The sequence below is a fragment of the Sturnira hondurensis genome, unplaced genomic scaffold (assembly GCF_014824575.4).
Source record: "Sturnira hondurensis isolate 20B ecotype Veracruz unplaced genomic scaffold, ASM1482457v3 Scaffold0010128, whole genome shotgun sequence".
Taxonomy (NCBI): Eukaryota; Metazoa; Chordata; class Mammalia; order Chiroptera; family Phyllostomidae; genus Sturnira; species Sturnira hondurensis.
Window position 1 is genome coordinate 30040299 of NW_028082759.1, and position 22997 is coordinate 30063295.

The 22997-nt window shown below is 36.2% G+C and overlaps 1 long non-coding RNA gene across 1 annotated transcript; it reads left to right on the forward strand.

Annotated features, from left to right (window-relative positions):
• The first annotated feature begins 208 nt into the window (after positions 1–208).
• Positions 209–22026, forward strand: LOC118995284 (uncharacterized). The gene is made up of 4 exons (XR_005068248.1): positions 209–328; positions 19158–19245; positions 21130–21235; positions 21729–22026. It is a non-coding gene; the product is annotated as an uncharacterized LOC118995284 (long non-coding RNA).
• The last annotated feature ends 971 nt before the right edge of the window (positions 22027–22997 follow it).

Here is a 22997-nt window from a genome sequence, read left to right on the forward strand (position 1 = left end):
AGGTTTCTATGTAGATGGACCTGAACCACTGAGGCTCAGAGTTAAGAGCCAGCTGAGGCATTTGAAGGCACTGAAAAAGGAGGGCTGGGCTGTTCTGAAAACAGGCAGGGCGGGTCCAGAGTTGAGTCCAAAGGGTGAAAAGGTAGATCACAGGGCCATATAAACTTTGTTAAGAGTATTGCTTTTATCATGAGGGACTGGAGGATCCTAGAAGCATTTTAAATCAGTAGGTAATGTGATCATATTGCATACTGTTCAAAGAATGGAAACTGAATTATTCAAGATTGCAACTAAACCACGTTTGTATAAACAGTGAATCATAATTCAGGTAAGTAGACGAGTAGGTAGTGAGTGGAAGGCTCCTGCTAATGTTTATAACTCCCCATTCAGGCCTCACACTGAGTGAGTGACAGAATGGCTACGTGCCAGTCAGAGAAGGAAACTTTGGGTCAGATGACACTCTCTTCTGCAATATATTGAACGTTTTACTAATTGCAAAAGACATGTTTTTTTAACTAGCAAGATTACTTCAGTTGTGAATTCTTTCAGAATTTTCCATTTGAAATAAATTGATTTAATTTTTCCTCTGCTCTTCATGTGCAGATATGCTAAATTATGTTTCATGAAAAGAAAAATGATCAGATTCATTCATACACGCCAGGGCTCTAAGTAATTACTTTTTATCTGAGATCATTTTAATTTGCCTTCCATTTAGAAAATGAAATCATTTTGTATCACTTTAGCAAGATCTCAGGAGGACTCTTTTATAATTCAATATTCAGTATTTGCTCATTGTTTCTTTTATTTGTTTGACAATATTTATGTATTTTCCACTACCTGCAAGGTACTGTTGCAGTGGGCACAACAAACAGCAAGATCATAATTGTTTGTGAAACACACACTAAACAGTGACTCAGATGTCGGCTGAAAAGTAATGCAGATAATTCAGGGTCCAATTTAGATTTTGGGGGGAATATGGAAGCCGGTTTGACCACCTTCATAAAATTATTAATAAATCATTTTTCTTATTGTTTACTTTGTAAGTCAAAATTAATGTAAAAATTATTTGCATATGAGCGTAGTTTTAAAAATGATTTACACTTAGTGCATGCATTTCTGTAGCTATATTTGTTTTGTACTTGACACTGAGTCTCACCTTTATCTTTTCTATATCTAGCACAGTGCTGGGCACAGAATAGATGCAAAATTTTTTTTTAATAGAATGGAGTAGAAATAATTGCCTTTTTCCCCTGAAAGTCATTGGTTGTTAAATTTGATAGTTGAGTTATTTACTTAAATGTCTATGAAATCTTGTTTTGAAAACTGTTTTAACTTTAATTACATCCTCATTACAGTTAGCAACATTTGCTACTTACAAAACCAAGAACAGTGTCATTTTTTCCATTGTGTAAGTCCCCTACTCAGTCATTTCTGTCACAGTAACACCTGTGATTCCCCAAATATTAGTTTTTGCAATGTCATGACTGCTTTGTATGTATAATTTCATTTTCACATTTTGTTCATCTGTTTCACTGGTGAAATGTGGACAATTTAATGCATATCATTGTTAATATTAAAATAGTATGAAGCTAAGATAAAAGTTTGCTTTGCATAGTGAAGCCCTTAGCCAGGGGCTAAGGGCTATTGTCAAATAGCCTATTTGACTTTCCTATTGTCAAATTAGTAATGCAGAAATGCAAAACATTGTTCTACAAGGATTCATGAACTTGAACATATGGCAATGTCAACATTTGGTAGCTGATAACCTTTTGCTGAAAAAATATACTTAACAAATGTTTAAATATTGATGTAAGATTTAGATTATAGGTTAAGTAGATGTGAAAAAATAAATCTGTCAGACTGAAGGAAAACAAAACAAAATGAAAACTTCCAAATTTCAAACTCAGCAAAATACTTATATATTTTCTTCTTTTATTTGTCCACATAATTGATTAAATAATACCTTATTGGAAGCTATATTTAAAGAATTATAGATATGTTTATATAATATGATATTATATATTATAATGTTACTATTTAAGATCATTATTGAGTTTCATAAATCTATTTACAAAAGTAATGAATTGTCAAGTTTGAGTTTTCTCAGCACCCCTGGGACATGTGGAAAATCAGTCATTTACATAAAAAGACACATAAGGCAATGGTACACATGGTTGTATTAAACTAATAAAGTTTTAGTAACTGTTTCTAACTCACTTGCAAAAATGCTAGATATATATAACAATATTCATGTTCTGTTTTTAAAACTTTCATTTATAAAGGAAAGAGGGCTGAAGTGACACCTACCAAGAAAAGCATATAAGGATGTCTGATAATTCAGGGTGAAGCTTTTTCCTTGTTTATCATCTAAATATTTTAAATAGTTAAACGATTCTTAATATTTAACTCACTTAAATTCTTAGTATTCATGTATTTCTTACATTTGTTCCAATTTGGATTAGTCCCTTAACTCTATTTTCTATTCCTCCTTCGTTTGCCCTTATAAGCATTTAAAACTTTCTTACGGGTTAGCACAACTCCTTCCCATCCCAAGCTCTGCGTGGTATCTGGGTGACTTCAGTGTGGATGAAATGCCCTATCCTATCTGTGCCTCCCTGTCCCAACTCTGGAGCAACCACCCATTTTCCTTGTCCTCACCTGGGAGAGCCCAGACATCTGCAGATTAGTGCCTTCGTGTTCCCAGGCTCTAAGTAGAATATTGACATCCCCTGGCAAGACTGTTACATTCTCCAGTCTATTCTTTCTCCACATTCCTTAGTATTATTTAAGTCACTGTCAGCAAAGGCCTAATTCACAGAAAAATACAAAATCCACAGCACAGAAACTCTCTCATTCAATGGCTACCAACTGTCCCTAATTGTGACCTATGCTGTATCTTTTACTCTTGGTAGAATTGAAGAGCTAATTCACTCTACTCAGGGCTGCTTCTCCTTCAGCCTTCTTGGAACCCTGCCCATCCTTTATCCTTCACTCTCTTTCCTGGTTATGGATAATATTTTTGCTTTCCCAGGTGTCTAGTCTTTTTGACTTACTCCTTAAATTTGAGAATGCTAGGTCATTGAAGTTTGGGTCCTCCTTTGAAGAGTTCTGGACTTTGTTTTGGCAGAGTTACTTATGGGTCCTCTTGAATCATTAAAGCCTGTCTTCTAAAGCTTTGTCGGTGTGAATCAGAGACATGCGACCAGTGAGCTGGTTGTTAATGTGAAGAGAATAAGAGCAGTGCCAGTGACGCCAGCATGGCCAGAATGGAAACGCTGACATTGTTTACCACCTTTGATAAATGCTAAGTTGTCTCTTATTTTTAAAACGCTTCTCACTTTTTACTTACCTGAACATTAATAATCATCTCAGTTCAGTAAAACCAGGGCTTTAAATATCAGAGATATTTAGTAAAACCTAATAAAATTTATTTTATCCACTTTGATACTGTTACCAGCAAGTCCTGTTAAATCTGCTTCCAAATACAGTTCTCATTTATCGACTTTCTATCTCAGATCCACTGCCAACTCATTGATATCTTTCATATGGCAATGACCTCCAAACTGGCCTCTCTAGTTTCAGTCTTGTACCATTCTTAAATGGACAGTGCAACTATTTAATAGATTAGATTAGATCACATTCCTCTGGCCAACACATTCCAATGGCTCCTTATCTCACTTAGAATAGAATGCAAACCTTGACCTTACACAATCTCATCTCGGCAACCTCACTAAATGCCTCTCTTTATAAAGGACACCCTGGCCACAGGGGCCTTCATTCCTTTTTTTGTTTTCATTTTCCTTTTCAACTTTACTAAGGTATAATTAACAAATTGTAAGTACTTAAGGTACACAATTCAACGTTTGATCACAACAGTCAAGTTAATTATTGTATTCATCACGTAGCCGCCATGCTCTCTCTCTCCCCCACCTCTCTCTTTCTCTCTCTTTCTCTCTCTAGCTCTAGCTCTATCTTTAGCTCTAGCTCTAACTCTAGCTCTAGCTCATGAGAACACTTAAGATTTATCCTCTTTCTGAGACCTTACACGCAAGAAGGAGCTGGAAAGAAGTATTCCAAGTCATGAAATCCAAAGACCTACAGCCAAGATTGCTCTATCCAGCAGAGCTTTCATTTAGAATGGAAGGACAGATAAAGTGCTTCTCAGATAAGATCAAATTCAAGGAGTTCATCATCACCAAGCCCCTATTATATGGAATGTTAAAGGGACTTATATAAGAAAAAGAAGATAAAAAATATGAACAATGAAAGGACAGCAAATTCACAGTTATTAACAACCACACCTAAAACAAAAGCAAACTAAGAGGACAGCTAGATCAGGAGCAGAACCATAGAAATGAAGATCACATGGAGGGTTAGCAACAGGGGAGTGGGAGGAGGAGAAGGGGGGAGAAGGCACAGAAAATAGCATAGATGGTAGGTAGAAAATCGATAGGGGGGAGGACAAGAATAGTAGGGGAAATATAGAATCTAAAGAACTTGAGACACGTGGTCATAAACTAAAGGGGGGAATGGTGGGGGAGGGGGTGTGCAGGGTGGAGGGGAATGAAGGGGGGAATAGAACAACTGTGTGGCATAATCAATACAATATATTAAAATAAATAAAGATTTAAAAAAATTTTATCCTCTTTCTGTTCTTCTAATGCTGGAGGCTCATTTAACCCCAGGCTTCTCTTGCATGACAGATAATTCCTTAGAATTGGCACATGGTGTCCATGGGCAATTATAACAGTTGGATGAATGCTATATTTTTATTTAAAAAAAACAAAGAAAAATTGAAGAGCCTGAGTTAAGAAAAGAAAATTATGGAACTTCTGGATTTAGACAAGGAAAGGTTTGAAACCATGCTCAGGAACTTGGGGACAATACCGTCCTTAAACTTTCTGAGTTTCAGTTTCCTCATCCACTCAGTTCGGGTAATAATCTCTGCTTCACAGGCATAATACATTAAGGACACATTATCGAGGCTTTACTTATAGTTGCACCTAATGAGTGGTAGCTCTTAATATAATAAAATGAAACAAAAGGACAAGAGTGATTATACACATACAAATGTGTGTATACTTGAATCAAGTTTACACTCGCATGTATGCCATTTGAGTTTTAATTACTAACAGATCACTCCTTTAAAAGAGTTTTTAAGCTTGGGGTCATTTTATGAACTATAGACTATGGAGTTTTCTTTCAACATAAGCATTCCTGAAGTCACTATAGAGTATTAATTTTCTGTCCTCTTAAAATTGAAGTCTTAGTAGATACTCTGAAGGCAGCATGAAGGTTATCTTATATTTCCACTAAATATGTAGCCTTTTTAGTGTACAGTATTTGTGAAGATATATATGCTAATTAACCTACCGTTTCATACTTAACATACAGTGCTGGGATTCTAAGTATATAAAGAGCAGCCAAATTAGATTCAGGGTAACTTCATTTAAATACAACCCCTCTGGCCTCTGGCTTCCTCAGGCTCTTCACTCAGGACCCCCAGTGAGTGGATTCTGAAGAAAAAACTGAGAGATTCTGCGCATGAGCCTTCTGTTCAGGTGTGACAGGGATGGTCACCTGAGCATACAAGTGACTGTGCCCCAGAGGGAGCATCATGATACCTGCAACATCCTTATAATCGCATGTGCTGGATATGACTCTTAAAATGACAAGAGAAATTCTAACAATGGCCGGTGGAAATGCGTTTCTTTTTTCTTTCAATAGTGGACATCAGTAACATTTCACCAAAAGCACAAAGATAGCAAGTGTGCCATTCCACCAGAAAACTAAGCAGATGTATCTAAGCTGGGTAACATTGTGAAATTTAACTGATTTATTTTTTCCTGCTGTTCCTCTCTCCTGTGTCCTTACCATAATTCAAATTAGATCTTAAACTGGGCCTTATTTTCTCAGAGGAACTGAAAATATACAATAAAAAGTGAAAATTTGGTTTCGATCTATAAAATAGGCCTTAAAATCATATCAGATAAAATTTCAAGCATCAATCTTAATAGCTTAATCATTAGGCTTTTCTTGGAAGAAATAGTTCTGAAACCCCCAGTGCTGAGGGCACAAATAAACAAGAGCACACCTTGATAAAGAATGCTATGAGAATGACTGCTTCTCCAGAGATAACACTCACAGCAACAAGAAATAGACTTCAGGAGGACAAGAGTTAGGGTTTCCTTTCCTTTTCTGGGCATAGCCCCCATGGGTGGATAAGAGAATAATGAGGCTCTTAGATATATTTTAGAGGTGAGTAGGATCTTGGTCCCATTTTCTTACTGAAGTTTAGACATACAGTGGGAAGGATGGGGAGCAAACAGAAAGGGTAGTAAATATGGCCAGGCCAGAGGGGCATATGCCAGGCTCCTCAATGCTCTGATTTCACCCAAAGTAAAGAGACAGTCTAGGACAGTCTCTCATGATTCTATAGGGATTTAGGTGTGGCACCGACCTAGTGAAACATCTTCAATAATAGGATCAGTAAAAGAAAGATCAGCACATACAAAATATGCCTTAATGCAGTGGTTCTCAAAGTGTGGTCCCTAACTAGCAGAATCAGCATCGATGGGTACTTTGTGAGGGTAGATCCTTCTCTAGACATACTGACTCAGAAATTCTGGGTAAAGGGGTAGCAGTCTACATTTTAACAAGCCCTCCGGAGGATTTTGATGCAGATTCAAGACTCCAGTTTGAGGGCCACTGTTAGTGGATGTCTGCAGAAGACAGAGTATTGCCTGAAACTGTTGAGCAGGAGCCAAGAACACTCTAAGAGACAAGTCCAGAGGTGTGGTGTTTGGGCAGAGCTTTAAAGTAATTGGGTTTAAAACTGAATTGACTGAGAAATTACTGAATTTGAGAACATCAATCAGTGACATTAATTTTTCTGCATCAGAAAAACAGGAAACTTAAATCTCATGGTAAAAAAAATATATTTCTTGCATATCCCAAGGGTAACATTGGAGAGCAGTACACAACACACATATAATAACTTTTTTTCGTTTTGCTTTTTTTGGTTTTTAGTATATTTTATTGATTATGCTATTACAGTTTTCCATTTTTTTCCCTTTATACCCCCTCCTCCTTGCATCCCCAACCCTCCAGCATTCCCCCACCCTTAGTTCATATGCACGGGTTGTACATATAAGTCCTTTGACTTCTCCATTTCATAAACCATTCTAAACCTCTCCCCATCTATTTTATGACTACCAATTATGCTTCTTATTCCCTGTACCTTCCCCCTCCTATTGTTCCCCTTCCATTCCCCACTGAAAACACTCCATGTGACGTCCATTTCTCTGATTCTCTTCCTGTTGTAGTTGTTTGCTCAGTTTTTGCTTTCGCTTTTTTAGGTTTAGTTGTTGAAAGTTGTGAGTTTGTTGTCATTTTACTGTTCATAGTTTTTGATCTTCTTCTATTTTTTAAGTAACTTCCTTTTAACATTTCATCTAATAAGGGCTTGGTGATGATGAACTCTTTTAAGTTGACCTTATCTGGGAAGCACTTTATCTGCCTTCTATTCTAAATGATAGCTTTGCAGCCAAGAGTAACCTTGGATATAGGTCCTTGCCTTTTATGACTTCGAATACTTCTTTCCAGCTCTTTCTTGCCTGTAGGGTTTCTTTGGAGAAATCAGCTGATAGTCTTATGGGCATTCCTTTATAAGCAACTCTCTCCTTTCCTGTCGCTGCTTTTAATATTCTCTGTTTATCTTTAATTTGGGTAACTTACTGATGATGTGCCTTGGTGTGTCCCTCTTTGGATTCAGTTTTATTGGGAATCTCTGAGCTTCCTGGACTTCCTGAAAGTCTATTTCCTTTGCTAGGTTGAGGAAGTTTTCCTTCATTATTTGTTCAAATAAGTTTTCAACTTCTTGGTCTTGTTCTTCTCCTTCTGGCATCCCTATGATTCTGATGTTAGAGAGTTTAAAGTTGTCCCGGAGTTTCCTAAGCCTCTCCTCATTTTTTTTGAATTCTTGTTTCTTCATTTTGTTCACGTCACACATACAATGTCTTTTATCTCGATGTCTTACACACACATTTGAAATTTTTATCACTGTCTTTATAACATCTAAAAATAGGGAATATCTATATCTATATTTATATGTTAGATATGTAATTTATACATTGGTACTATCTGTTTTCATATTTATTTACTTCTTTCTCTTTCTCCTTTCCTCCTTTCTTCCATCTTTTCTTTCTAAGTTTCCTGTTTTTTTTTTAATTTTAAAATTATCCTCAGTAGATATTTTTATTTTTGTTGTGATTTTTGTTGTTGTTGTTTTAAGAACAATATTGTCAGTCTCCATGCTCAGTTGTTTGGTTCTACTGCTGTGAAGATGCTCAGCAGACTCTGTTCCAGATGGCTCCCTCCTTTTCCTCCTTGCAACCATTGTGGCAAAGAACACCTGGAATGCAAGTTGCTGATGATGTATGTTGTATTTTTTATGACATGAAAGTTAGAAAATGTTCCATGAGAGAAGAAACCAAGCAAATAAAGAAGGCTGTCATTTTTTCTCTCAGGGCAGACAAAAAGTGTATCAATATAGAAGGCAAAGAGAGTTGGTTGGAGATGTTGGTGTAACCTTAACTGATCCTTTCAAGTAGTTTGTGGAAATGCTTCCAGAGAAAGATTGAAGCTATCCTTTATGTGAGGCAAGCTTTGAAGTCAAGGAATCCCGAAAAGAGGAGCTGATTTGTGTGTGTGTGTGTGTGTGTGTGTGTGTGTGTGTGGCACCAGAACTAGCACCTCTGAAAAGTAAGATGTTTTTGGTTTTTTTTAAAGATGTCTTATGCAATTTCTAAGGATGCAATCAAAAATAAATCTCAAGGCATAAAACATAAATGTCAGGTAAAAACTTTTTAAGTTATAGGTCTGTTAAGAACATCATAAACACTCACTGACTTGTGATTCATTCTCATGCATGTGTGTATGGTTCTGTCTGTGGCTATGTGGATGAGTTCACGTGTGTGTTTTCTGGGCCACACAGAGACCTTCATCTATAGCTGTTTGCCTAGTCACAGTGACATACTTCCCTCAGTGAGAACACAGCCACTCATCCCTATGACCTCTGGTAACCACAAGTTTTTGTGGAGACTTCCTTTACAAACTTTCATGATACAAAAATTGGAAACCAAAAATTCCACAACTATTATTAAAATAGTAAAATAACATTAGAAAGAATTTTGTCCTAGCCAAAAATAAAGACAGAAAGGGTAAGAGAGAAAGAGAGCTAAAGGGAGGGGAAAGGGGGAGGAAGGAATGGAAGGAATAAAGCAAGGGAGAAGACCCCAAACTCAAAAAACTCCCAAGATAATTTGGCTTAAATTCCATCTGTGGAATATTGAATTACATTTCAGACATTTTCATCTCTCAAAAAGCATGAGAGGGCCTTACACACAAGTGCCTTATTTACTATCTAAACTTAGATAGTAAACAATTTACTATTGTTTATAGTACGCTTTCCCCAAGCTCAACCTCTGTGAAGCAGCATATAGGAGTCTATACCCCGAAAAGTTCATTTCCACCCTAGTCATTCACTTGGGGCTTTTATGTTGATACATCAGCATCTCTGCACTTGCATTTGGGATGAAGAGGCACGGCACTTGTACCCTCTAGTGTTGAAGTTCTAGAGACCACAGTGCTGCATATGAAATCGATTTCCATAACTTCAAGTCCCAAAATTGATTAGAAATACCATTGAAGAAGGTGGTTATCAAACTTCCATTTAATTCTGATCAGCGTCACTTAAAGAACACAGCCACACATGAATTTTAATGGATAAAAATGGAAAGGCAAGTCCAAAATGCTGCTTCTCCATTCACCTTGACAAACAGATGCAGAACTTGACAGTTAATCTCCTTAGATTTTCTTGTTTTCTTGTTAGTTTTTCACTCTTATGTCTAGCATAGTCCTTGCTGAACAATTAATTTTCATAGCATACTGGACTCTCCTTTAATGGTACCATGATTATAATACACTTGTGATTATTTTACATAACAAAGTGATCCAGTAAGTAAAATAACTTTTTAAGTTTATATGCTCAGAGGCTCCCAAAACAATTAAAATATTTCACATTTCCATTATTATTATGAAAATTGCATTCTAAATTCTCTCTGTAAACTAGCAGTCTAACTCTGAAAATGAGCTTTAATCCACTGAATGAATCTCCTCAGTAACATTTGTACTTTAAAAAACAATATAAATTTTCACTTATAAAATGCATTAGGTCTCAGGATTTAATTTGTAACATCACAATGATAGTTGACACTGCATTATATAATTAATATTTGCTAAGAGAATAGAATTTAAATGTTATCCACAAAAATAAGGTAAATTTGTGAGGCGATGAATGTGTGTATTAACTTAGGGGGACGCCTTTAGGATGTACACATCAAATCCTCACATTGTACACTTTAAATATCTAATAACTTTATTTGCCAATTATACCTTGCTAGTTGGATAAGTATTTTAAAAATTATACAGTTGACAATGTTCACTTACAATGAGGAATACATCTATTTCTCTGCTTACGTTACATATTTATTTCATTTCAAGTTTAACTCTTTCTTGGATTTAAAATATTCAGTAAAAACAACATTATTAAAATTATTGGTGTTCCACAAAGCTTCTCAAAGCTTTCCCCATTAAAAAACTGAAATATTATATCAGGTGGTGATTATTAAACTTACCGTTTTTCATTTCTCCAAAGTAATTTTGTAGAGTTTCTCATTCACTCTTAAATGCTTTGTGTAAGTACAAAAAAAAGATCATACATTACTGATTAAAATATCTTAGAGCTGTTAGCCAGAATAAGCCAAGTAACTATAAAAGATAATTTATTTAAAACATATTTGGGATAAATTGCTTTCTCACTATATATATTTCCCAATTGACTCTAACATTACTTTTTATTTGAGCTGTATTTTGAAAAATACTGTTGTATTTGGAAAAATACAGATAATGATCACTTTGCAAAATAAGCATTTTGATTATCAATCATGATAATCAAAAATACTACATGAAATATGCATTGCAGAGTGTTTATTCTTATTTTTATTGAATTTATTAGGGTGACACTGCTTTAAGGAATCATACAAGTTTTTGGTGCACAACCCAACAAAATATAATATGCACACTGCTTCATGCGCCCATCACCCAAAACAAGTCTCTTTCTGTCCCCATGTATGCCCACTTTGTCCACCTCCACCTACATGTATACACACACAAACACACATTATATATTATATATGCATATATGTAAGTGTATACATATAAATATTAGGGGTTTTTTGCTTACTCTCTTCACCGTCTTTCATCAGCCACTAAACCCTCCTCTGCTCTGACAGCTGTCAGTCTGCACATATCCATGCTTCCTCTTCTATCTTATTCATCAGTTTATTTTGTCCATTAGATTCTACATATAAGTGAGGTCATACAGTATTTGTCTTTCTCTGATCAGCTTAATTCACTTAGCATAATAATTTCCAGGTTCATCCTCACTGTCACAAAAGGTAAGATGTTCTTTTCCTTTTTCTTTCTTCCTTTCTTCTTTTTTCTTCTTTCTTTCTTTCTTTCCTTTCACTTCATTTCATTTCCTTTCACAGCTCAGTAGTATTTCACTGTGTAAATGTACCAGCATTTTTTTGTGTGCTTTTTTTTTCAATCCACTCATCTATCTGCTGATGGGCACCAGGGCTGTTTCCAGATCTTGGCTACTGTAATTAATGCTGCAGTGAACCCACAAGTCCAGGACTCTCTGACAGCCCGAGTTACACTTTCCTCCTCAGATGTAGGTGGAGAAGCCACAGCAGGCTGTCTGCTCTCCAAGAGGGTCCCCACTAGGGGAAGGAAGTTTTCTTCTTAAGGAGACTATGAAACCGAAAGCCTTTAAACACTACTTATCTGATGAAATATCTATTGACACAATGTTTTTTCTCTCATAATCAGTAATCTTAAGTATCTTATTGTGTACTGCAAGTATAGGTACGTTCAGAATTCTATTTCTCTCTTATTTTGTATTCAAAATGCCTGTATAAATGAATTATTTTTTTCCTTTCACATATGGATAGAAAAGTACCAGAAAGACTCATATTTGCCTGAGTAGATGATTACTTCCACTCACTTGACGTATTCCCAGTGCAACCCGTTGTATACCCAGGTATACCAGCTTTCTCTCAAAGCTAAGCACCGCATGACAAGAGGTTCGGTTATAAAAAAATTCTTAGGGTTTTAGTACAGCTAGAGTACTTCTTTGGGGAGCTGTCATTCTGAGACATTTTTCTCAAATTCCATTTCTTCTTTTACTCTCATTTTGATTGAGCCGTAGACCTGTGTCCCATCTCAGGACCACCTATGGTAGATGCCCTCTCTGTCAGATGGGTCCGCTCAACTCTGCTTCCTTTAGCCATCCTCTAAGCACTAGGATAGTAAGATTGTGTATTAGATACTAGTTATAAATACATGAAGCATAAAAGTACATACATTTTAAAAGTCTGGTATGATCCAAAATTAGCTGATGTGCCCACAGTGGTCTGTTGACCCCTGCGAGGAAGCACTGGCCACAGTGACAGCATGACCCTCTCCTTCCCCTTGTCCCGTGTACCATTACACCCAGGTGGCACTGGGCTTCTGGCCCTCGTGTCCCCTGTAGCTTCACAACTGCACCTCCAACGCAGGCTGACATTTCTGTCCCGTCCAGATTATGCCTCCCCAAATACCTTGCCCAGTCAATCCCTGAAATGCACTCCTAAAGTCACACACATAGCATTTTATTTATTTTTTAAACTTTAAAAAAGTGCCATTTCTTTTCTTCTCCTTCCCTTCTACAGTGAAGTTTCTGAACCTTACTTCTTACGCCTTTTGCAAGAGCCTGCCCATTATCTGACTTTCTTTTTCTGGGACAGACTCTTCTCCGAAGCTTGGAAGCATTTTCTTTTCAGTTACTAAGCTTTTTCACCTAATATACCAACACCCCGAGGAAGTCTGCTGCTTTCATAAAAGCTCAGATTGTTCAAAAAAGACCAGGCAGCGATTCCTGCTTCACACAATGTAGAAAACTCTAATTTCCTCACTGTCTGCTTGAGTCTATCCTGCTTTGTATAAAAATATTTAACATTTTTATGCCAATGCCAACATTTTATTCCGTTGAACAATGGGTTTGTAGTTTTTACTCTGCTACATTGTTCAACTAGTTCAGACTACAGTTATATATTTTAAAAATTTCCATATAAGAGCATTATTGAGATATAATTCACATATATTAATATTCACACATTTAAAGTATGCAATTCAGTGTTTTGAGTATATACACAAAATACTGAAACCACTAACATAATCACTTTCAAGACATTCTCATTGCCCCCCTAAAAAACTTGACACCCAGTCGCAGTCACTGCCCATTCTTCTGTAATTACTGCTCAGTGCAGCAACTAGCTAACTTTTTTTCTAGGTAGATTCTCCTATTCTAGACATTTCCTAGAAATGAAATGATATATGTAGTCTTTGTGACTGGCTTCTTTACCTTAGCATATGTTTTAAAGGGCCATTCATGTTGATCATGTATCAATACTTTATTTCTTTAATTTTCTGAATAATATTCTCCTGTTGGATGTATCACATTTCATTTATCCATCAATCAAATGATAGACATTTTGGATACTTTTACATTTTAGAATCATGAATAATACTTTTATCTATATATTTTGCACAAGGTTTCTTGGGGACTTATGTTTTCATTTATCTTGGATATATATCTAGGAGAGAAATTCCTGGGCCATCTGGTAACCATGTTTAAATTTTAGACTTTATTTCTGGGTGTTTAACTCTATACCTTTAATCTTTATTTGTGTAAGTACCACTCTGTCTTGACCACTGTAGTTTGTAGTCAATATGAACACCAAGAATTATGATCAAATTTCTTGAAGTGTACAACAAATTCAGTACAACTTTATTCTTTTTTAAAAAAAACTTTGTTCTTCTCTGCTCTTCTTCTTCTTACATTTTTATGTAAATTTTAAGGTCAGCTTGTTGATTTCCTCAAAGAAGCAATTGTGTTTTTGATAGGAATTGTATTAAATATCTTTATCAATTTAGGGAGTACTATTATCTTAAGAATATTAAGCTTTTTATGTAATTCTGTATTTTCCACAATATACTGTAGTTTTCTGGGATAAGTCTTGTAATATTTTTGTTAAATTTGTTTTTAAGTATTTTATTATTTTTGCTGCTATTGTAAATGGAATTGCTTTTTAAATTTCATTTTCCAGTTGTTCTTTGCAAGTGTGTAAAGCGCTGATTTTAGTGTGTTGATTTTCCTACAACACTGGTGAACTTGTGTAGTAGTTCTAATGTTTTTCAGTGGATTCCTTAGCATTTTCTGTATACAAGATCATGTCATCTGCAAATAGAGTTGTTTTCTTTCTTCCTGTCCAATCTGGGAAATGTGCGTTCTATTAGCATACAGGAAACTTACGTGGATTTTTTAACATTAAAACTCTGATTATAATGATTTGAATAGCTTTCTGTTTCCATAACACTGAGTTAAAAAAAAAAACTAAAAGTTTTCTGGACTTCTTTTATGAATCCTTGCAATATTTTCCTGAGGCAGTTGGAAAACAAATAACCTTTATTACAGGTACTCAGGCTATTGACGATGATGCTGAATTATACTGAGAAGCATGCATTACATTTCTTGATTGACACATGTCCTCGTGTGCCCTCATCTGATGTTAGGATAGTCAGAAATGGGTGCCCATGTCCTATAGTGAAACAGTGACTGCACTTTCCACAGCCTTTCAGAACACCTTCCAGTGCTACCCAAGCAAATCCTGGTCTAATTAGGCAGTTCTAGTGTGAATGTTTAATAGAGATGTGGGATTCTTGTCTGAATACTTTGCTGCTACAGAGAAATAGGACCTAATGTAACAGTCAGCCTGTAATTAGCAGAGTGTTTTTGCTGGGACAAACTAAACCCCTTGTATTTTGACAATAACTTGTGCTCAGAAATTAAATTTAAATAACCTAGGTAATTATGGCCATAGCTGAACACGCTGACCTTGTCAATGCTATTTAAGTACCTTAGAAAAGCTAAATTCAAAATTACTATTTTCTTTAGTCGACTTTTCTAGGAGCTCTTATTTTATTTATTTATTTTTATTAACATAGGAATCTTTTACTCTTTCCATCACCCATAGGTTTATTTTTTATTTTTTCAATGCTTGCAGGGTACATGTCTGTGTATTAGAAAGTTTATGGATTTTATAGTTCACATTAAAACAGCACAGGTGGAAATACTACAGATAGACTTAATATGCATCTTTGTTTGGTTTCCTCGATTAAAAGCAAAAGACACAGTGACTCCATCTCTTATGTTTCAACAGGGGGGATATTTCAGGCCACTGTGCGTTTTCAGTGTCTTAGGAGCCTAGTCTTGGCTGTCATTGAATAAGTTTTTGTTGGTGATCAGAGCAGCTGATTGCCTTTATATTTGGTGCCACAGATCAGCATCTAAATCAGGGTTGTCATTTTGTTCTATAGATGTTGATGGCAAGATCTTGAGTATGGCCATAAAAGTTAGGGTCTGAGAGTAGTGGTGGATTCATTGTAAAGAGGAAATCAAACAAGTAAAAGGCAGAGAATGGGAAGGATTAGCTACTTGTATACTGAAATGCCCACAATTTGGAGAAAGTCTCTTGTTTCTTAAAAGAAATGATAGAATTGAGGATCTAGTATCAATAGAAATGAATAAAATAAGTAAATAGAGTTATAAAAAGATTATCTGATACGTGAGACTCAAAGCCTGAGTGGTCTTCAGAAGGAAGGGAAGAACAGTTTGAAAATAGCTAGGAAGAACAGATCAACCATTTGCCCTCCTTTTCATCAGAACAAAGTGAAAGAAAACATTTGAGAGGGTGAAGAAAAAGGAAGGTCCTCAAGGGTGAGTCAGGTTTGGCTACACCAAGAATATAAATGGAACATTTAGAGGAGAGGGTAAGAATGCAAGGAGATTTGTTGCTGATGGAAGGTGAAGCCAGAGGGCACATTGGAAGCTTTTCTGAAGTTAGAGATGGAAAAAGGGGAGAGTAAATGGAAGGACAGAGCCTTTTGGTGATAAGACACTGGAGGGTGACCGATGTCCTAGGTCTTGTGCTTCCTGTGACTGAAGACAGGAGTATCAAGTTTACCAGTCAGTTCCCATTGGTTCAGAAGAGGTAGTGGTGGAAAGGCTGAGAGTCTGGGGAACTGGGAGCAGTAGCTCCTGGCTCTCTTCACCTCTGATGAGGGTGCAGAAGCTCTAGGGGCAGCACGTTCTTCGTCCCGCCATCCAACCAACTTGTGATCCCCGCTGGGGAGAAGGAGCTGCTCGTGGAGTGTGTGGGCTTTGGCTGCGCTCTCATTGATGAAACTGACTTTTGAAAAAACCCGTTGTTACAGCAATTGAGTAGACCCAAGTTTTACTTATGCTGATGAAGGCCTAAGGAGGCATGACGTCAGTCCCCGGGTCCTGGTCCACTGCACGTAAAGTGACACGCTTCAGTTTTGCCATAGTCCTCCAGAAGATGGGGAATTCCTCCAATCTTTCAATGGACTATACCTCAAATACATGATTTGAAGTATAAGAAATCTAAGAAATATTCAAGTCCAATCCACTTCGTTTTCAAATGAGAAAATTATACTGGAAAGGATTAAGTACCTTGGAAAGCACTTTGTTGTAAATTAATGGGCAAATCAGAATTACAACTCAGAAATCTTAATTCCCAATATTTCACTTTTAATTTTGAAAAGCCCTCCGTGGGCTTCTAAATTATTATGGTTTTCATCACTTTTAAATAATATTTTCAAGTAAGAAAATATACAGATCATTTAATTCATAAACTAAATATCTTAAAGTAGTAGTGCTTGATATGGGAATGTAGAATGTATCCGTATTTCAAGTACTTTCCACAAAATTCTTTATGCTATTATACGAACAATATTAATATGTGGATAAAATGATGTTTGGGGGCAGCTAAAGGCTTAATAGAAGTACAAAACTGAGAAAAATTGGCATTGCTATAGGAACTGTAGAGGAAAATAGTCTTCTGAATTCTCTCTTCAATCTCTCCCCCGGCAGTCAGAAAGACATTAGAGAATCCCCACTCCTGCCCTGAACATGGCATCTCTTTAGCAGGGAGGCTTTGAACTTCCTTTATGAAGGATTTTTCTCATGGTCACATTGAGCACTGATCCGTATTTATTTATTTATTTATTTATATTTTATTTATTTATCTTTTTAGAGGGGAAAGGAAGGAGAGAGGAAAGAAACATCAATGTATGGTTGCTTCTCCTGCATCCCCTGCAGGGAACTGGCCCCTTCCAGAAACTGGCCTGCAACCCAAGCATGTGCCCTGACTGGGAATCGAACTGCGATCCTCTGGTTCGCAGGCCCGCGCTCAATCCACTGAGCTACACCAGCCAGGGCGGGTGCTGATCCATATTTAAAAATGACTAACAGAAAGCCCTTGGCTGCTGTGCTATCAGGCACTGGGGCCATCAAGGTGATTACATTGTTAAAGTTCACCGTGTGTTGTGGTTTCTCTGTTGCAGAAATTCCATAATTTCTGTGATAAGGTATACTGCTTAAATACTATATTTTGTACTGGTCTTTCTGAGTTTTCTTTCTTTTTGCTGACAGAATTCAAACATAGAGGGCAAACTGAATACAGTTTGGAAAATAATAAAATAATTATGAATTAGAATAATTTATGTATATTATATTAATGATCTGTGACTTTTAGTTCTTCTATAATAAAAAAACAGAAGATACTATTTAATTTGAATTTTAATCCCAAGTATACAACTTCCAAGACAGAATAGTGTGCAAATTCAATCCAACTTAACTTTGTAGGTGATTAAAGCATGAATATACCAGTTCTAATTGTTACATTCGAAGAGCGAGTAACCAAATGTCCAGGCACTTAGAGCATTTAGATGTTATTTATTGGCCAAACTTTTAACCTGCGCAGGGGCGAACTTCCCAATGTGACCGAGGTCACGTAGCTCCGGGGAGCCCAAAGTGGAAGTCGCGCCTGGCTTACAGACTAAAGGGTTTTTATAGAATACTGCAAGCAAGCAATATACAGAAGCAGATGTGGCTGTTAGCGATTGGTGCCATTGAACAATAGCCTCCTTACTCATTGGTGGGACCCTCTTGTTGGAAGGCAGAACATATTTTTCTTTTTTTTTTCCTCCTACTGGCCTTCCACATTCTCCTTATCTAGCTTCATGCCTGACTGGCCTTGTACACTGACTACATTCTGGGGTGGGGGCCTAACTATATCCTGTTGGAATTTCTACTTGCAGCTGGCTCTTATCGTAGCTGGCTCCTACACTAATATTACGTCCCCTGGATCTCCTAAGTACTTTTAAGCAGTTAAAAGTAAAATTACCAATATAAAATAATAAAAGATATCTGATTCATCAGGTTATTACATTGTGAACTTTAAGTATTAAAACATAACTGTTCTGTGTTATTATTTTTCTGTAAAGAATTTTTTTCTACAAAACCAGCTTTTAGAAACCATCTAAATTTAGCTATTCTAAATTAGTTGCTTGATACTTCATATTAATCTATAGATGATTAATGAGAAATGATACATAAAAGTCCTTCTTACTCTCTTCTACCCTTTCTGCCTTTACATTTCCAGTTCTCTATAAGTTTAAGAGGAGGAAAAATGATAAATTAGATACAAAAATCTTATGTATGAACTGACAATAGTTTCTTTGCATTCTGAACACATTTTATAATCTAGAGAGATATCCTTGTTAATATTTCAAATACTGATGGAATTAACACTTCATTTTCATCTGTCATTTAAATTCTTTTATTCTTGTGTCAGAAGAAAATGCAGTGTGACATATCAAACATTTTTTATCAACTCAGGGAAAAAAAAACATGTTTGCCTCATGGAAATCACTGTCATTCAAATACTGAGTTTCTAAGTCATTCAGACACTGAAGAGGAAGTAAAGACGATGTGCAAGGTATTTTTAAAATTATTTAATGATCTCAGAGAGCAATCAAGTGTATGAAGAATGAAGGAACCAATGTGTAAGAAAACAAAAATACCCAAAAGGTGACTCTGGATTTTAGAAGGAACAATTTTCTTGTAGATCCTGAAGTCTAAGACCCTGAAAATATCTTCAATTAGTTCCAGGTTTAGAAATAAAAATTGGAATTCAAGGCCCATTAAAGTTCTTGGTAAGTGCCCAGGGCTCACTCTGAAAGTCTATACCTTAAAAGATAAGCTCTACTGAAAATAAATCATTCTTAGCAGTGAGAATCCTTTCCCTTTCCAATTAGATTGAGATGATATGGGATTTCTTTTGTCATTAAGCTCCTGTCAGAAATCAATGTAAATCCTCTTTAGAGAAAGATACACCATTACCAGTTCCAGTGATTCTTCCAGTTCTTCATGTCTAACATTTAGTAGTCAGTAAATATAAATAAGTACATAAATAGCCCTGCATATTAGAAAACATGATCCATAAACAAGAAAAATAATGAGCAATAGAAACTAATCAATGAGAAATTCAGATAAGAGAGTTACCAAAGTTACTATTATTTCTATTTACATTGAAATAACTATGACTAGCACACTCAGGGAAATAAAACAGAAGATTGAGAATTTAGCTGAATAACTATAAAAATGACTAAGTAGAAATTCTAAAATAAAAACATACAATAACTGAAAACAAAAATGTAATCAACAACTTGTAAAAACCAATTAGACATGGCCATAGAGAGAATTAATGAACAAGTTATTACATCAGAAATATATATACGTACACATACAACACAGTATAGTCACACAATGCATAAAGCTAGTATTTACATTAAAAAATAAAATAGATAAATTCACAATCATAGTGCATGTGAAATATTTACAAAATTTTGGTATACTTTGGGCAACCTCTCATACAAACAATTTGTTATTTGACCATGTCGAGTTAAACAAAAATTGCCATTATTTGGCACTTGTGCAATATAATCACTAACTCTTGAACTAAAGAAAAGTTGCAATGTAAATTAAAAATAATTTGAACTGAATGATATTACATTATGAGAATTGTAGTATGTAGCTAAAGTCATTTAGAAAAAGATGTATGGTTGTAGGTGAATATTCTAGAAATAATAGGAAGGCTTAAGTATATAAGCTAAGTATTACTCTCAAAAATTTATAAATTGTATTCAAAGTAAATTTAAAGTTAACTTAAAATAAATTAACTACATTAAATATTCAATGAACATGTTAATAATATTGTAGATTAGCTATGACTGAGAGAAAATCAATGGGAGATCAGAACATCAAGACAGATGAGAAGTTATCATTCAGAATAAAGAATAAGAAGACAAGCTGATATAGAATAGAAATGAGGTTAAGAAACTATTAAAAGAGAGGAAGGTCCCTGGCCAAGTAGTTCATTTATTTAGACCACTTGTCCTGAGAAGGCAAGGTTACGGGTTTGATCCCCTGTCAGGGCATATACAAGAATCAACTAATGAATGCATAAATATGTGGAACAACAAATCAATGTTTCTCTCTCTCTCAAATCAATAAATAAAAATTTAAAAAAACAGAGGGAGGGAGAAGATCTAAACATGAATTTCTGAAGGAGAGAAAAGAACAAATTAGATAGAAGCAATGTTTCAAAAGATAATGGTTTATAATGTTCCCACACGGATGAACCATCTCAATCCTCACATTCCAACTCCCAACAAACCCCAAGCAGCTTAAATAAAAAAGAAACATATGCCAAAATCATTCAAGTGAAACTGGAGAATCAAAGAAAAAAAATCCCAGTAGCAGCCTTTAGATTGACAAATGACTTCTCTGAAGCATAAATGTCAGGTAGCAGACAGAAGAATACCTCTAATGTGCTAGAAGAAAGTGATGCCTAATCGCGAAGCAAAATAAGCATTTTTCAGGTAAACAAAAGCCCCCAAAAGTGTGTTAGTTTAGACCTGTTCACTTTTGCATCAGCTAACTTGCATAATTAAATTGAGATTGAGAGAAATTATCCCCCTAAACTTTTTAAGTTCACACTGGTCACCCTACTCTTTGCTGCTACCCCTAAAAGGTAGAAGATTGAGATTCAAGATGTGCTGCTCAATGGGGAGAGAGAGCCCCCCAAACTGCCACTTGGTCCTGCATCACCACTGGTTCTCCTCGGTGGGTGGAGGCATCAAGGTAGAGATGCTGCCTGCTTCTAAAGGTGTTTGTCCGAACTATACACTCAGGTGCTGTTAAAATGACCACAAATGGGATTGAGATTCTTCAATGTTTCTAGGAGGATAATGTGCAAACCCCACTGTTTTGTAGCCCATAAGGCCCATGTAAGATGGGGGGTACACAGCAGTGTTTTGGGGTCCCAAGAATCAGCTCAGAGGCGGTTACTGATAATCCTTAAAAGACTTGGTATTTTCATTTCATAGAAAAATTACCCTGGTAAATAGTTTTATGACCCTTTCATTATGGTTAGGAGAAAATTCACAGAGTACACACAATTGATGTATTGCAAGGTTCATTCTGAAGTTCACTTTGCCTTCCTTTATTCAAGAAGCTTTTGTCTGTAAAGTGTTTCAGGTCTGGGAATTGAGAGAGGGCTGAAACAATTTGTTATTGTGGCTCCAGACAGGCTTTTGTTCCCCAGACCTGAGTTTTTATTTTCATTCGCTTTCAGGAAACTCCAGTTCAATTGGCCATGGCAACATTGTGAGTTGAGATGTGTTTATTATGCCAGTGCGGCCACTGCTGATGACCACCACGCTGGCCTCCGACAGTGCTGCAGCTCCGTGTTCATTCCCCTGGGGTCGGGAAAACCTCTTATTCTTTTTGGTAGAAGCAGTGCAAGGTCTTAAAATCTAGCCATAAATAGGAATTTGATTTTGGATGAGCACAGGTGGTCCTTTTGTTTTGTTTTTTTGCTGTTTGATATTTTTAAATTGATTTTATTAGGGTGATATTGGTTAATAAAATTATATAGGTTTCAGGGATACAATCTATAACCCATCATCTTTACATTGCATTGTGTGTTTACCACCCAAAATCAGGTTTCCTTCCATCACCATTTATCCCCCTTCACCTTCTTTTACCTTCTCTCACTCCCCTTTCCCTCTGGTAATCACCATATCATTACCTATGTCTGTGAGGGCTTTTTTTTTTTGGCTTTTGCTTAATTCCTTCATCTTTTTCACCCAGCCCCCCAACCCCAGTCTCCTCTGACAAATGTCAGTCTGTTCTCTGTATCTGTGAGTCTGTTTCTATTTTGTTTGTGTATTTTATTCATTAATTCTACTTGTCTTAGTCTGACTGAGTTACTTCACTTAGCATTCTACTCTCCAGGTTGTTTCAAGCTGTTTCAAAAGGTCAGACTTCTAGCAGCACAATTTACAATAGCCAAGAGTTGGAAGCAACCTGGGTGCCCATCAGTAAATGAATGGATCCAAAAACTATGGTATATTTACACAATGGAATTCTATGCAGCAGAAAGAAAGAAGGAGCTCCTACCCTTTCCAACAGCATGGATGGAATTGGGAAGCATTATCCTGAGTGAAATAAGCCAGGCAGTGAAAGACAAATACCATATGATCTCACCTTTAATAGGAAGCTAAACAACAAAACAAACAAGCAAGCAAAATATAACCAAAGACACTGAATAGAAAACAGGCTGACAGGGACCAGGGGGGAGAGGGGAGGGAATTTCAGGGGAAAAGGAGAAGGATTCACAGGAACAAGTATAAAGGACACATGGATAAAAACTAACAGGGGTGGAAATGGGAGGGAGGTGCGAAGCACTGGAGGGTGGGCTGGGATGGGAGTAAAAGACAGAAAACTGTACTTGAACAATAATTAAATTTTAAAAAAGGTAAGACTTCCTTCTTTTTCTTATAGCTGAGCAGTATTTCATTGTGTATGACCATTTTTATTCACTCATCTACTGCTGGACACT